Raw genomic sequence first — 14,573 nt, 5'->3', positions numbered from 1 at the left:
TCGTGCCCCCGTCTGGGAAGATCCCACATGACGTGGAGCGGCTCGGTCCGTGAGCCATGGCCACTGAGCCTGCGCGTCTGGAGCCTGTGCTCCGCAATGGGAGAGGCCACAACAGTGAGAGGCCCGCGTACCACAAAAAAAAAAAAAAACAAAAAAACCCCCCACAGGACAACCTACTGATTGGGAGAAAATATTTGCAAATTATATGACTGATAAAGGATTAATATCCATCATATATATAAACAGCTCATACAACTCAACATTGATAAAACAAACAACCCAATTAAAAAATGCACAGAAGAACTGAGTAGACATTTTTCCAAAGAGGGAATGCATATGACCAACAGGCCCATGAAAAGATGCTCAACATCACTAATCAGGGAAATGCAAATCAAAACCACAATGAGTTATCACCTCACACCTGTCAGGATGGCTATCATTAAAAAGAACATGAACTATAAATGTTGGCAAGGATGTGGAGAAAAGGGAACCCCTGTACACTGTTGGGGGGAATGTAAATTGGTGCAGCCACTATGGAAGACAGTATGGCGGTTTCTCACAAAACTAAAAATAGAACTACCATATGACCCAGCAATTCCACTCCCGGGTATATATATATATATAAAACAAAAACCAAAAACACTAATTCAGAAAGATACATGCACCCCAATGTTCACAGTAGCATTATTTACAATTGCCAAGATATGGAAGCAACCGAAGTGTTCATCAACAGATGAATGGATAAAGATGTGATACACACACACACACACACACACACACACACACTGGAATACTACTCAAACATATAAAAGAACGAAATTTTGCCATTTGCAGCAACATGGATGGAGCTGGAGGGCATTATAAGTGAAATAAGTTAGAGAAAGAAAAACACTGTATGATATCACTTATATGTGGAATCTTAAAAAATACAACAAATCAGTGGTTTACCAACGGGGAGAGAGAAGAAGGAAGTGGCAATACAGGGGTGGGCGAGTGGGAGGTACAAACTATTGGGTGTAAGATAGGCTACAGGGATGTATTGTACAACACAGGGAATATAGCCAATATTTTGTAATAACAATAAATCTAGTACAACTTTTAAAATTGTATAAAAATTTTAAAAATTAAAAAAAAAAATGGGCAAAGGACTTGAATAGATATTTCTCCAAAGAGGATATACACATGGCCAATAAGCACATGAAAAGATGCTCGGTATCACTAATCATTCTAATCAAAACTACAATGATATATCACCTCACACACATTAGAATGGCTACTACTAAAAACAAACAAACATACAACAAACAAACCCCAGAAAACAAGTGTTGGTGAGGATGTGGAGAAATTGGAACCTTTGAGCACTGCTGATGTGAATATTAAAAACTGGTACAGGGACTTCCCTGGTGGCGCAGTGGTTAAGAATCCGCCTGCCAGTGCAGGGGACAAAGGTTCAAGCCCTGGTCTGGGAAGATCCCACATGCCGTGGAGAAACTAAGCCCGTGCACCACAACTACTGAGCCTGCGCTCTAGAGCCCACGATCCACAACTGCTGAACCAGCGTGCCACAACTACTGAAGCCCACATGCCTGGTACCCGTGCTCTAGAACAACAGAAGCCACCGCAATGAGAAGCCCATGCGCTGCAAGGAAGAATAGCCCCTGCTCACCGCAACTAGAGAAAGCCTGAGTGCAGCAATGAAGACCCAACGCAGCCAAAAATAAAATAAATTAAAAAAAAAAAAAACTGATACAGCTGCTGTTGAAAACAGTATGAAGGTTCCTCAAAAAATGTAAGATAGAATTACCATATGATCCAGGAATTCCACTTCTGGATGCATACCCAAAAGAGCTGAGAGCAGGATCTTAAAGAGGTATTAGTACTCCAACGCTTATAGCAGCATTGTTGACAATGGCTAAAACGTACAAGTAACCCAAGTGGTCATTGATAGATGAATGGGTAAACAAAATTTTCTGGTTTAAAATAGTTAGCTTTTTTGTTTTTTGGATGTTTTTTACAACACAGCAAAATAGAATCTACAACTATCAAAATCTGCAAAACACCTGTAGAAAGGAGCTACCTTTTTTGAACTGTTTAATTAAAGCTTCTCTAGGATTTACACACCCATTTTTGATCATTAAGAGCATGGAACTTCTCACACCTGTTTGTGTCTCCACGGGCTTTAGACACTTTAGTATTCTACATCTAATCAAATCAGCTTTCATTTAGCCCATTTATATTTTTAAAAAATAGAAAAGTGAAACAAAAACAGATTTAATTTCCTTCTGAAATCTGTTATGTAAACGTTTTGTTGAATTTAAACATCACAAGTTTGATAAAGTTGTCAATGAGGTCTCTCACCCACCCCACAGCCTGTGGAAAATCTTAATTACAGCAGATTCAAATACATCGCTACACTGTCAGCTGTTTTTTCTGCTTGGAATCAGCTACCTTGATGTTCTCATACTGTTTTAACCACCTCTTGGCGTCTCAGCTAAGAATGCCTGTCTCAGTTCAGCCTAGAAATCCACCACCATAAAATGGAGTATTATTCATCCTTTAAAAAGAAGGAAATTCTGACATATGCTACAATATGGATGAATCTTAAGAACATTATACTAAGTGAAATATGCCAGCCACAAAAAGACGAATACCATATGATTCCACTATATGAGACATTTAGAGTGGCCCAAATCAGAGACAGAAAGTAGAAGGTTGGTTGCCGGGGCAGAGGGGAGGGGGCAATGGCGAGTTATTGTTTAATTGTTTACGAGATGAAAAGAGTTATGGAGATGGATGGTGTTGATGAAACATTATGCATGTATTTAATGCCACTGAACGGTATACTTAAAAATGGTTAAGACAGTAAATTTTATCACTATAAAATTTTTATCACTATAAAAAAAATTGGAAAAAAAACCAAAAATTGATTATCTCACAGTTCTGGAGGTCAGAAGTCCAAAATGGGCCGGCAGGGCTGCATTCCTTCTGGAGGCTCTAGAGGAGAGTCCATTTCTTTGCCTTTTCCAGCTCCTGGAGGCTGTCCGCGTTCTTTGGCTTATGACGCCTTCCAGCAATGGCGTCACCCCAACCTCTGCTCTGTCAGCACAGCGTCTGCTTTCCTCCGGATTCCTCCGCGCAACTCCTCCACCAACCCTGAACCTCCTGCCTCCTTCTTATAAAGTGCCTTATATTGGACACACCTGATAATCCAGAAGGCTTTCTCTGTCTCGAGAGCCTCAGCTCAATCACACCTGCAAGTCCTTTTGCCATGGAAGGAAACAAATTCACAGGCTCTGAGGACTAGGACGCCGGCATCTTTGGGAAGCCATTACTCTGTTTACCGCAGTTGCCTAGAGAAATACGTCAGTGTGGGAGGGGGTAGGCGCAAGGGCTTCGATACTGAAAGCAGGGGTAAGCCCACGTCTGACAATAGGGTTGTGGTTGAACAATCGTGCAGACGTTCTATAGAATACTACGCAGCCATAGAAGGAATGAGCTGGATGATATGGAAGGCCGTCCATGGTGCATTTTTAAATGAGAAGGACAAATTTCAGAAATTCTTAATTCATTTGTTCAACAGATATTTTCAGTGTCTATCATGTTCCTGAAGCTGGAAGTACAGAAGTGAATTAAACAAGAGTTTATACTCTCTTTCTGCATAAAAACTGTATGCAGAAATAGGTGTGTACAGGGAAAAAAGGGTCTAAGCTGGAAAATAAATACTGATATGTTAACAGCCGGTATCTCGGGAGAGGAAGAGCAGGAAGTAAAAACGGTGAAGGTTTGCCCTTCTTCTTTGGTTGTTTTTATATAGTTTTACCTTTTCAGTGAGCATTTAAACTTGCTTGAAGTTGGCTAAAAACTTAAACTGAGGTACCGTTATTAGGAGAAGTTATCTATTATGTCTAACCCCATCTCATAATGACAAAACTGTACCACCTGCAAAACAGAAAGAAGGGAGGGAAGGGAGAGAGTGGAGACAAAGAAACATCCAGCTGATTGGTGTTAACTTGGAGCAGGCAAGGCTTGCGGGGCACTTAGCCAACAAGTGGAGCAAAGTGTCCCTCCCTCCCCGGCGGGAACTTACAGCTCCTCCGGGTACGATTCTTTATAAGCTCTCCTGTGGCACCGGCCCTGTACCTAGTGTACGCAGTAGGTGATCAATGACATATTGTCGACCAGCCGAGTCACCGATGTAAAGGTGTAGATGACACCCAAACAGGAGGGGCAAGCGTCCTGTCAGGGCTCAGCTTTGACCCCATACGGCAACACCCACACCCACCAGCCTCACTTCCACACCCATTCGTCTCCCCTCATTTCTAACCATTTCAGCTCAAAGTCTGGTCCTTCCCAAGCCCCCAGAACTTCCTGGTTTATTTGAAGCAGAGGTTCTGCAGTTGGAGGAAGTGGGTAGAAATTCCAGGTCACTTATCTCCGCCATGGTGTCCCCAAGATGAACTTGTGGTTTGCTACTTCTTTGCCCTGAACTGCAACCTCTGAGCTGGCCTTTCTGCCCCCTGCATGTGTCTCTGGGGCTGATGCTTCGTGGCTGCGGGGTGCAGGGAAGACAGGAGCGGGTGAGGCGTGGGGCCCAGGGACCCTCAACCCTGGGCAATGTCATCTCAGACTTGTAGACCTAAGTTCCCTTGATAAACATCATCTGAGAATCACACACCTGGCAAACAGGCTGTTCCGGGAACACGGCCCAGGAACAAACAAAACAAGCTTGTGTCTTTTCATTTTGTTCTTGGTTCTTACTGTTCTAGGAAAAAAAAAAAAAAGACTGGACTTGAGTAGGCGAGACATTCACATGCTTTACTCAGAAAACAAGGAACCTCTGATTTTCTTGGAGAAACGTTGAGAGCTGTCTTTTCCTTTTAGTGCCCTTAAGCATAGACTGAAACAAGGAAGACATAATTTCAGTTCATTCCAATTGTCCCCTTGAACACCTACTTCATCCTTCCTAGACTGATCGTTGGATAGAATTAAAACTGCTCCCAAAGTGTAGTTTGATTCAGCCTGCGGGCCCTCCGTGAAGTGTCCCTGCCGCCTTCCGGCTCTGTCCTCCTCTCCTCCTGGATTCCCCTCAGGCACACCCTGCACGTCCCTGCCCCCAAGCCCTCATACCTGTCCCCTCGGCCTGGAACACAGTCCTCCCATTTCCCTGCCTCCTTCAGGTCCCTTCAGAACCTCAACCGCCACCCCATCCCAGCCCTCCCACCCCAGCCCTGCTTCATCTCTCTCCACAGCACTTGTCACCTTCTAATAGGTCACGTTGTTATTTTGTTCACCGTCTACCCCGTTTCTGATGTAAACTCCACCAAGGCATGGATTTTCATCCATCTGTTCACCGCTGGAAACTGAGTCCTAGATAATGATTGAATCTGAATCTTTATAGAGGAGTTTTGCATTATGTATCCAAAATCTTATAAATACGCTAATGCTTCCACGCAGCTATTCGACATCTAGGAATTTATCCCCGGGAAGTCATCACAGAAGTGTGCAAAGATAGAGTTAGAAATGTTATAAAAGCTAAACACTGGAAATAATAAGAGCTGACATTTAATTAGCACTTACCATGTGCCAGACCCTGTTTTAAACATTTTACGCACATGAACGCTTTAAACTCCCGACCACCCTATAACCCACCTATTATTGTCTGGATTTTACAAGTGAGGGAACGGGCAGAGGGACTGAAGAGCACGCAGTCGAGCCAGGATTTGATGGGGTGTGTCTGCCTCGAGTCCATATTCTTAACACCCTATGGGTTACATGAGCTGTGCTTCAGCCACCCTGAGGCATTCGATGCAACCATTTAAAATGATGCTGTAGACAATGAATTGTTTCTGTTGGGGGGACAAGGGACATGAACCCCTGAAATTATATGTAAATTGTGTGATCATACACATTGCTGGGAAGGAGGCAGCTTTATCAGATTCTCAGAGACATCCAAGAACCAGCGTTGTAGAATAATTCTTCTACATACGTAGTTCAGGTGAACGTATCCTGCACATGGGTTATCAACTGTTTAGCAGTCTTTAAAAAATTTCTTTTTAGTTTCCTTCCTTCCACACAAGCTTTCCTCGTCTTGTCCCTAAACCACATTAACAAGTAGAAAGTCACCAGAGAAGACGCTTTAATGACTTGAAAAGATCTTTGTGAGATACAGTAAAAAGCTCAAATAACTAAATTATATGTTAATAGCTGTTATTCCTGGGTGATGGAATTATGAGTGTGTTAAAATTTCTTTTCTGGTCTTATTTGTATTCTGTACACGTTTTGCAAGAACATGAATTACTTTTTGTAACCAAAGAAATTTTTTTTTTTTAAGAAAATGGCACATTTGGGGAAGGTAATTTGGAAGAAGCTATGAAAATTTGAAGCGTACCTGCCCTTTGATCCAGCAATTCCATTTCCAGGAATCTGCTGGACAGAAATTCTTGCCTGTGAGCCCGAATATAAGTCCAGCGACATTCATGAAAGCGTTGTGAAAATTAGTGAACAGCCCACCTCAGAGAAGGTGAGTAAATAAAATAAACAAAATAAAATATTCAATAAGATATAATACCACCATATTAGAAAAACTGTGCAGCTGTTAAAAAAAAGAAAACACGGTAGCTAGATCTCTGACTCTCCCACAAGATGTATTATTTGGTAAAACAGATGTATAATAAGGTCCAACATACATAAAGGACGAGCGTAAGAGTGTAAAGGCCTTGAAAGGGGTCTGGAAGGAAGCCGCCTGTTTGTTGATGATGGGTACTTGCAGGGAGGCGCTGGGAGCTGGGCAGGGGAGGTAATGGTGAAGGGGACTTCATGTTCTGTTTTGGATTGTCTGAATCTTTTACATATTATTTATGTAACCAAATACAACACACACAGTTAAACTATGAAAGTTCTAAGATTAAAAAAGCCTCCAAACTCCGAAGTGCTTTCCCCCCACCATGCGGCTGCTCAGGGGCTCCACGTCCAAGATGCCAGGAAGTCTCAGGAAGGACCACGATCCTGGTTACTGTCAGGATTGGAAACAGGCTCAGTCACCGGGCAGGGGCAGGTGGTTATGTAAACGGGAGCGCAGACCTACTGCACATTCTTATGCCCTAAGCATGAGCAGCGATCGTGAGGATCTTGGAGCAGCTTGGAAATTAAGTGACAAAAGCCCAGTGGGAAACTACACACAGCGCGCCCAGGGTAAAGGCGGAGGGGCCACATTGTTGGCCAGGTGGGATTATATCATCTTGGCCAAACCTGTTTCTCCCTGGGGCTTTCTCATCACGGTTCCGAGGCCACAAACCTGCACGTCGTCTGGACCTGCACTTCTCTCCCTCCCCCACATTCTGTCGTCACCGCGTCCTCTGCTCCCTTCACTTCTTTCATCCCCTAGCTGGTCCAGGCAGCTCCGTCTGTCCCTGCATGATCGCAGCAGCCTCCCAAGAGGTCTCCCTGTTCCCAAAGGCCATCCCTCCCGGACCTGTCTGTTCCTGGTCTGTTCCTGCACAGCAGCCAGAATGGTCTCCAAGCTTTTAAAAAGATAACTGGGCTCAGTTGCTTCTCTGTTTCCTCGTCGCTTTTATAATACCTTTGTCCTGATCTCCAAGCGCCTGTAGGATCTGGCCCTCACCAGCAGCTACAAACACTTCTTGCTTCCTTCCCTTCCACTGTGTTCCAGCCGCCCTGGCCTTTCTGTGCTGTTTCCTGCCCGGGGCCTCTGCTCTCGCTGCCTCTGTGAGCCTGGCTACTCCTTACACTCCCAGCCCTCTCGCAGTTTCTCCATCACATTAGTCTGCGTACCTGCTTCCTGGGCCTATGCTTGTCTGAAATCGTCACTTCTTGATTCCCAATCTCTCCCACTGGCCAGCATATATACCCAAGAGTGGGATTGCTGGATCATATGGTAGCTCTATTTTTAGTTTTTTAAGGACCCTCCATACTGTTTTCATAGTAGCTACATCAATTTACATTCCCACCAATGGTGTAGGAGGGTTTCTTTTCTCCACACCATCTCCAGTATTTATTATTTGTAGACATTTTGATGATAGTCATTCTGATGGGTGTGAAGTGATACCTTGTTGTAGTTTTGATTTCCATTTCTCTAATAATTAACAATGTTGAGTACCTTTTCATGTGCCTGTTGGCCATTTGTATGTCTTTGGGAAAATGTCTACTTAGGTCTTCTGTGCATTTTTTGATTGGGTTGTTTGGTTTTTGTTTTGGAGTTATATGAGCTGTTTATATATTTTGGATATTAAACCCTTGGTCGCATCATTTTCAAATATTGTCTCCCATTCAGTAGGTTGTCTTTTCATTTTGTTTATGGCCTCCTTTGCTCTGCAAAAGCACTTAAGTTTGATTAGGTCCCTTGAGCTGCTCTTGCATATTCTTATATGCACTAGTTTGGGTTCCCAAGAAATAGACAACAAGACAGGATTAGACCAGAAAAAGATTTATTGGGGGAGGGAGTAGGAGAAGGTAGAATCTTCACAATAAAATGCAGATCTGACTCCTGTGAAATGAGAGACAGAAGGAAGGTTAATTATGTCAGGAAAAATCTCAGACTGCAGCAACGTTCAAAGAAAGTTTCAGCCAGGTCACAGGGGAGCCCGCAAGCTAAAATCAGTCAATGAAGGAGCTCATCTCACCAGATAACTCCTTAATAATCCCACCATACTCGATATATCATTGGCTTAGAGCAGCCCACATGAAGTGGTGCAGACTTGGTGGAGACTACAGAAGGGTAAAGCCTGGAATCTTCATATCCACAGCAGGGTATGTGAGCAGCGCATTTTCATGACTGTCATATTATACATAGATCTTCATTTTCTCTGTTTTTTGTTCTTTTATATCCAGATCCCTAATGTTATTTTTTTAATTATTATACAAAACATGTAGCCATTTTTTAAGGTCCTTCATGAATCTTTCCAAATGGTACAACATCCAGGGGGCAAAATTGGATGTATTCATAAATATGTGGATTAAATGCATCTTTTTATATACTTCTCATTATCAGATAATATCATTATTACTAGTTTCAATCTTTATGAGTTTGAGGATCATAAAGTGATATTCAGATTTGATTGCAAAGCTATGTTTTCTGACCACTTTTGGCATTGCTTGGGGGAAACAGTGGAAACAGAAACTCCATCCTTAGGGTGGTCGCCTGGGCCCAGGTTTTCCATTCCTTTATGATATAGTGCTTGTCTTTCCCTTTTGCCTGACGAGGCTTAATGCCAGCTTTGCTCTTCAACTCCGCTGACCCCTGCTCTTCCCATTCATTTGTTCATCTGTTTTATCCTGTGCTGAGGCAGTGGTAGGTGAGCATATGGAGGATCTTGCCTTTGGAGGATTGGAAACAACAGCAACAGCAGGCCTGCTGGTGGGGAATCAGCATCTTGTTTGTTAAAGTAGACCCTCTCTGCACCGAATCAGCCCCAGGCAGAGGGGCCCCACCGGCTGAGAATGTCAGAAAACATGGGGTGTCTCAGACCTTCGTGGAGATTGACATTTTACGAAGAAAAGCAGCCTTTGCCTAGGGGATGTCACTGCAGAGGTGGATGGTTCTTAGTAATTAATTGACTGCTTCACTGAAAGCATCAGGCTGCATCAGGAAGAGTGAATTAGGAAACAAATTTATGTGAGTATAGAGGAAAGTGGAATTATTCTCAGCAAAAATGCTACCACACTGCTAGATCTTCTCCAGAGGAATGAGCCCTTGCTTATACAAGGAAAATCAAAGTCCCTTCCACGCCTCTGTCACTAGCTTTAGAGGTAACCTTGGGCAAAGCCGGGTCTTTGTTTCTTTCAGTGTAAAATCAAGCAGTTGAACATGAGATCCCTAAGAATCCTCCCAGATTTAGTATTCTGTGGGCCTTGTCAACATCTCCCATCTCTTTCCACCTGATGCCTCTTTTCTGATTCACCTGAATGTAGGGTCATTTGAATGATTTCTCCCGTATCTCTTCACCTGGTATAGTTTTCATAGGTGTATTAATCTGCTCAAGGTGCCATAACAAAACACCAGAGGTTGGGTGGCTTAAATAACAGACATTTATTTCTCAGAGTTCTGGAGGCTGGGAAGTCCAAGATGCCGGCAATGTAGGTGTCAGTCTGCCACCTCCTCTGGGCTTGCGAGTGGCCACCTACTCGTGGTGCCGTCACACTGTGGAACAAGAGGAGGGTCTGGTTTCTTTTCCTCTTACAGAGACACTAATCCTGCCAGATTAGGGCCTCCCTCCTATGATCCTTTATAACAGGGGTCCCCAACCCCCAGGCCGCGGACTGGTAGGGTCTGCGGTCTGGCCTGTTAAGAACCCCGGCGCACAGCAGGAGGTGAGAGGCAGGTGAGCGAGCAAAGCTTCATCAGCCGCTCCCCATCACCCGCATTACCGCCTGAACCGTCCCCCACCCCCACCCCCCACCTTCCATAGAAAACTTGCCGTCCACAAAACCGGTCCCCGGTGCCAAAAAGTGTGGAAACTGCTGCTTTGTAACATTAATTATCCCCTAAAGACCTTATGCCAAAGTACAGTCCTATGAGGGACTAGGACTTCAACACTTGAATTTAGCAGGGGACACATATAGCAAGTATGTGATAATTAAGGAGCTGTCGGAAGCAACATTTAAGGTACGTGTGTTCCACTCACCCCTCAAACACCATACTTTTTCATGCTGCTTACCTTCAACATAGTCCATTTCTCTGTCTAAACACTTTCTCCAAAGCTTTTCTTTTCCCTAACTTGTAAATTCCTACTTATCTCTTAAGAGTCAAACAAAACTCCTCTCTGAAAATTTTCTTTAAATTCATCTCCATTTAGTGTCTCTCATATTCTTCCTCTGTTTCCTATATTCCTTTGTATACATTTTACAATAACACTTATTCCATTTTCTTGGGGATAATGCCATCTCCTTACTTTCTCTTCTCTTAATGATTTATTTAAATGTAATGACTGTGACAGTTGAAATAATGCTTCACTCAACTTTCTCTGAAATAGAGGAAGTTTGATTTTTGTTGATTTGGTATGAATAAGCCTGCATTTCAGGGCAAGAGTCATTGTCAACCAGTTAATGTAAATGAATTAAGCTTTTTTTTGTATATGCAAATCATCACCCCCCAAAAACAATTCTGACTAATGCCTGCATTTCTATAGCTGGGTTTTCAGTTGTAGCTGTTAATAGTAATCTGGAAAAAATAGGGTAGTAGAGGCTTTAGATTGTTTTGCTAGGGTTTATTGCCTATCAAAGAATTTAGGTTTAGTGTTATTAGTTGGGTTTTCTGAGAGAATTATTTTTACCTATCACTTTTCTTTAGTAATTAAGAATATACTGAGATTAAAACTTTTTTTTGAGTCAGTATTCATAAAATTTTTTTCTTAATTTTAGAAAAAAATGCTTTTTGAAAATGATTAGTGAAAAGTTGTGTTCAGAAATCTTCTGTGAGTTACAAAGATCCCCCATGCATTTAGGGTCCTTTTTTATTTGTAATGCTCAGTTCACTCTTGATCTCTTTCAGCCTTCATAAATTTAGCAGGGGATTTTCTATTTTTTTAGTCTTCTTAGAGAATGGGTTTTAAGTTTAGTTGATCATCTCCTTTGTTTTTTATTTATGTATCTTTATCTTGACCTTCTTTTCTACATTGTCTGGATTCACTCTGTGGTTCTTTACTTTTTTAATAGAATTTTGAGTCTGTGGTGTATGTCTGCTCTTGCTTTTGCCCCCTCGTCCATCTCCACCACATCCCATATGGGACATGGTAGAATTTGGGGTGAAGGGTGGTTATTAACTAAAAGGAAACAGGGGTTTGTCAAGGTAGTGTTGTTACAACACTCCATGAATCCAGTAGAGAAGAGAGCAAATTATTCAACTTTACCATTCATTCATGACCTGAGATTTCCTACGTGTTTTTATTGGAATTTTTTAGGGGGAGTAATTTGCACAGCACCAAATTTACAGATGGAAAAATTGACGTTTAGAAGGCTTAAGAGTTGAGTTCACACAGCTAGGAAATGATGATGCTATGGTTCATACACTGTAAAAGAGAATGTGCTAAAGATGAAAAAATGCAAGCTGATGTGACATAGTGGCATAAGAGACGAGCCGTAAGTCCAGAGACTGAGAAATTAGAAACAGAGTCCCATGAAATAGGTGGTACTACAGGGTCTAAGATAATTGTGTTAAGCAAGATTATAACACCCAAAGCCCCCCGAGGTAAGTACATGGGTCAGTATGAGGTTAGAGTCTTGAAGTATTGCCTAGTTAGTGACACTGAATTACTAAATTGTTTGTGTTTGCCAAAACTGACAGTTCTCTGAATTGTCTTTGTAAGCTGACTTTCTTCAATATTTAAATGTCCAGAGACTAATAATTGGAAAACAAACACAGACAAATATATGTTTGACAGATTGTACTGCTCAGATATATTTGACAACATGTGAGATTAGAGATAGGTTCCTTAGTTTGTGTTCCTAAAATAGCTCTTTGAAATGACATCATCCTTTAAACACCAGAAACACCTTCCTCAGATTTTTTGTGGTTCTAAATATATCTAGCATATATCGAACAGAGAACAGATAGATTTCTAGATTCCACACATTGTATGCATACACACACATACAAACACATACACGCTCACTCACACACACACACACACACACACAAGTTTCTTGGCCTGGCACAGAAATTTATTTATCGCATGCTCCATTCTCTGCCTTTCTAATGGTTCATGTTATGATATGATATTGTTTCACACACGAATGAATTGAAAGACATTAAGAAGCAATCTGCCTGCTGTGAATTTACCCTTAAATCCCTTCTCCTTTCTTATGGTCCATGCATTCGAGCCTCCGTAATGATGTGCCAAGAAAGATTTTTTTCACTGCTTGGTATTTACAGTCTGTCTGCATTTTCACTCTACCCAACCCTCAAAGAAAACATTTGGACTTAGTTCAGAGTTCTGAAAGGATATTTGCATTGTAGATTCCCTTATAACATTTGCAGTGAAAATAACGAGAGACAACTCATTCCCTAATGTCCCATTACTATTTGCGTAAAATTAATTAGAAAAGAATTAATATTGTATATGCTCCACTTATAGACCCAAATACTTTTTTGGAATTGTTGTGATGTCATGTAAACGTGCATAAAGTCATGTTCTTTTCAGAATATCGTCAGCATGACGCAAATATTTATTTCATTTTCATTTGTTTGTATTAACAAAATAGACTTTTTTTTTCTTTTGTGCTTATAAGTTTCTGTGCTTAACCCTATCAAAAAGTCTAGCCATGGTATTTCTTATAAAGAAATAAAGCACATGCATTTGTACATAGGAATCCCTAGATAGACAAATTATACATGGCCCCTGATCTTATAGAGCTTATAATCTAATATGGTATTGAGTAGGTAATTGGAGATAAGAATATTCAGAATATGCTATTCAACTCTATAACCTATACTTTTAACCTGGTCTGTGGCAGCATGAGGACTTCCAGAGAAAATAACCTTAAAATTAAGACCTAACAGATGAATAGACTCTTTCTAGCTTCCCTAAAAGAAGGGATGGGCTATGCAGATCAGGCAACTGCAATTGTCAGCCCTGCAGCAGGTGTACTACCCAAATGCCACCTTCACTAAAGAGTGTCATTTGTAAGAGAAGGGACCTTGTGTTTCATGGTTTCCCTAACCTAGTGCAATGAGAAGGTGGAAACATGCTAAAGTTGAGATGGCAGGTTTACCGTGTGAAATTTTTTTTTTAATTAATTATTTATTTTTGGCTGTGTTGGGTCTTTGTTGCTGCACACAGGCTTTCTCTAGTTGCGGCGAGCGGGGCTACTCTTCTTTGCGGTGCCTGGGCTTCTCATTGAGGTGGCTTCTCTTGTTGCGGAGCACGAGCTCTAGGTGTGTGAACTTCAGTAGTTGTGGCATGCGGGCTCAGTAGTTGTGGCACACAGGCTCAGTAGTTGTGGCTCGCGGGCTTAGTTGCTCTGCCAAATGTGGGATCTTCCTGGACCAGAGCTCGAACCCATGTCCCCTGCATTGGCAGGCAGATTCTTAACGACTGTGCCACCAGGAAAGCCCGTGAATTTTTTTAATTACACATAAAATTAAGAGCAAGTTACAATATTTCATTATTCATGAAAATGATGAAATAAATGTATTGCGATGGTATAAGGTAGGTCAGTAGGGACTTTGCTTCCCTGTTACACATACTAGTCAGGTGTTTCAATTAAATTAAACATTTATACAGTTGTCCAATGTTTTATTCAAGTAAAAACAACTTGCAATAAAACTGCATATTCCAGAATTTGGAGCAGGTCGAAAGGTTCATAGAAATATATGTATGTTATAGCAGGAGTGAGGGAGAGGACTAGCCCCGAGAAGAGTACAGCAGGTATTTGAGAAATTTCACCTGCTGGCCTGTTTATTAAACTATCCTTCACCAAATTCCATTATCATCACTCTGCTTTGGAAAAATGGGTTTGTTTAGACATCTAGATAATGCTCTTACAAATCTAGAAGTAGCCTTGAAGAATGGACAAGATGTAATAAACTTGGAGATGAAGGATTATCTCAATGTTTAAAA

At 41.7% G+C, this 14,573-nt stretch overlaps 1 long non-coding RNA gene across 1 annotated transcript in view; it reads right to left on the bottom strand.

Moving 5' to 3' along the window:
- LOC307179401 overlaps positions 1–3,323 on the bottom strand; it is an 83,402-nt gene extending 80,079 nt beyond the window's left edge. The window contains exon 1 of the long non-coding RNA XR_013825378.1: positions 2,937–3,323. This is a non-coding gene — a long non-coding RNA (uncharacterized lncRNA). The remainder of the gene's footprint in view (positions 1–2,936) is intronic.
- Between the last annotated feature and the right edge of the window lie 11,250 nt (positions 3,324–14,573).

The sequence above is a fragment of the Stenella coeruleoalba genome (assembly GCF_951394435.1).
Source record: "Stenella coeruleoalba genome assembly, chromosome: 20".
In the NCBI taxonomy this organism is placed as follows: domain Eukaryota; kingdom Metazoa; phylum Chordata; class Mammalia; order Artiodactyla; family Delphinidae; genus Stenella; species Stenella coeruleoalba.
The sequence above is the reverse complement of the archived record's forward strand: the minus strand, read 5'-3'. Positions and strand labels throughout refer to the sequence as shown.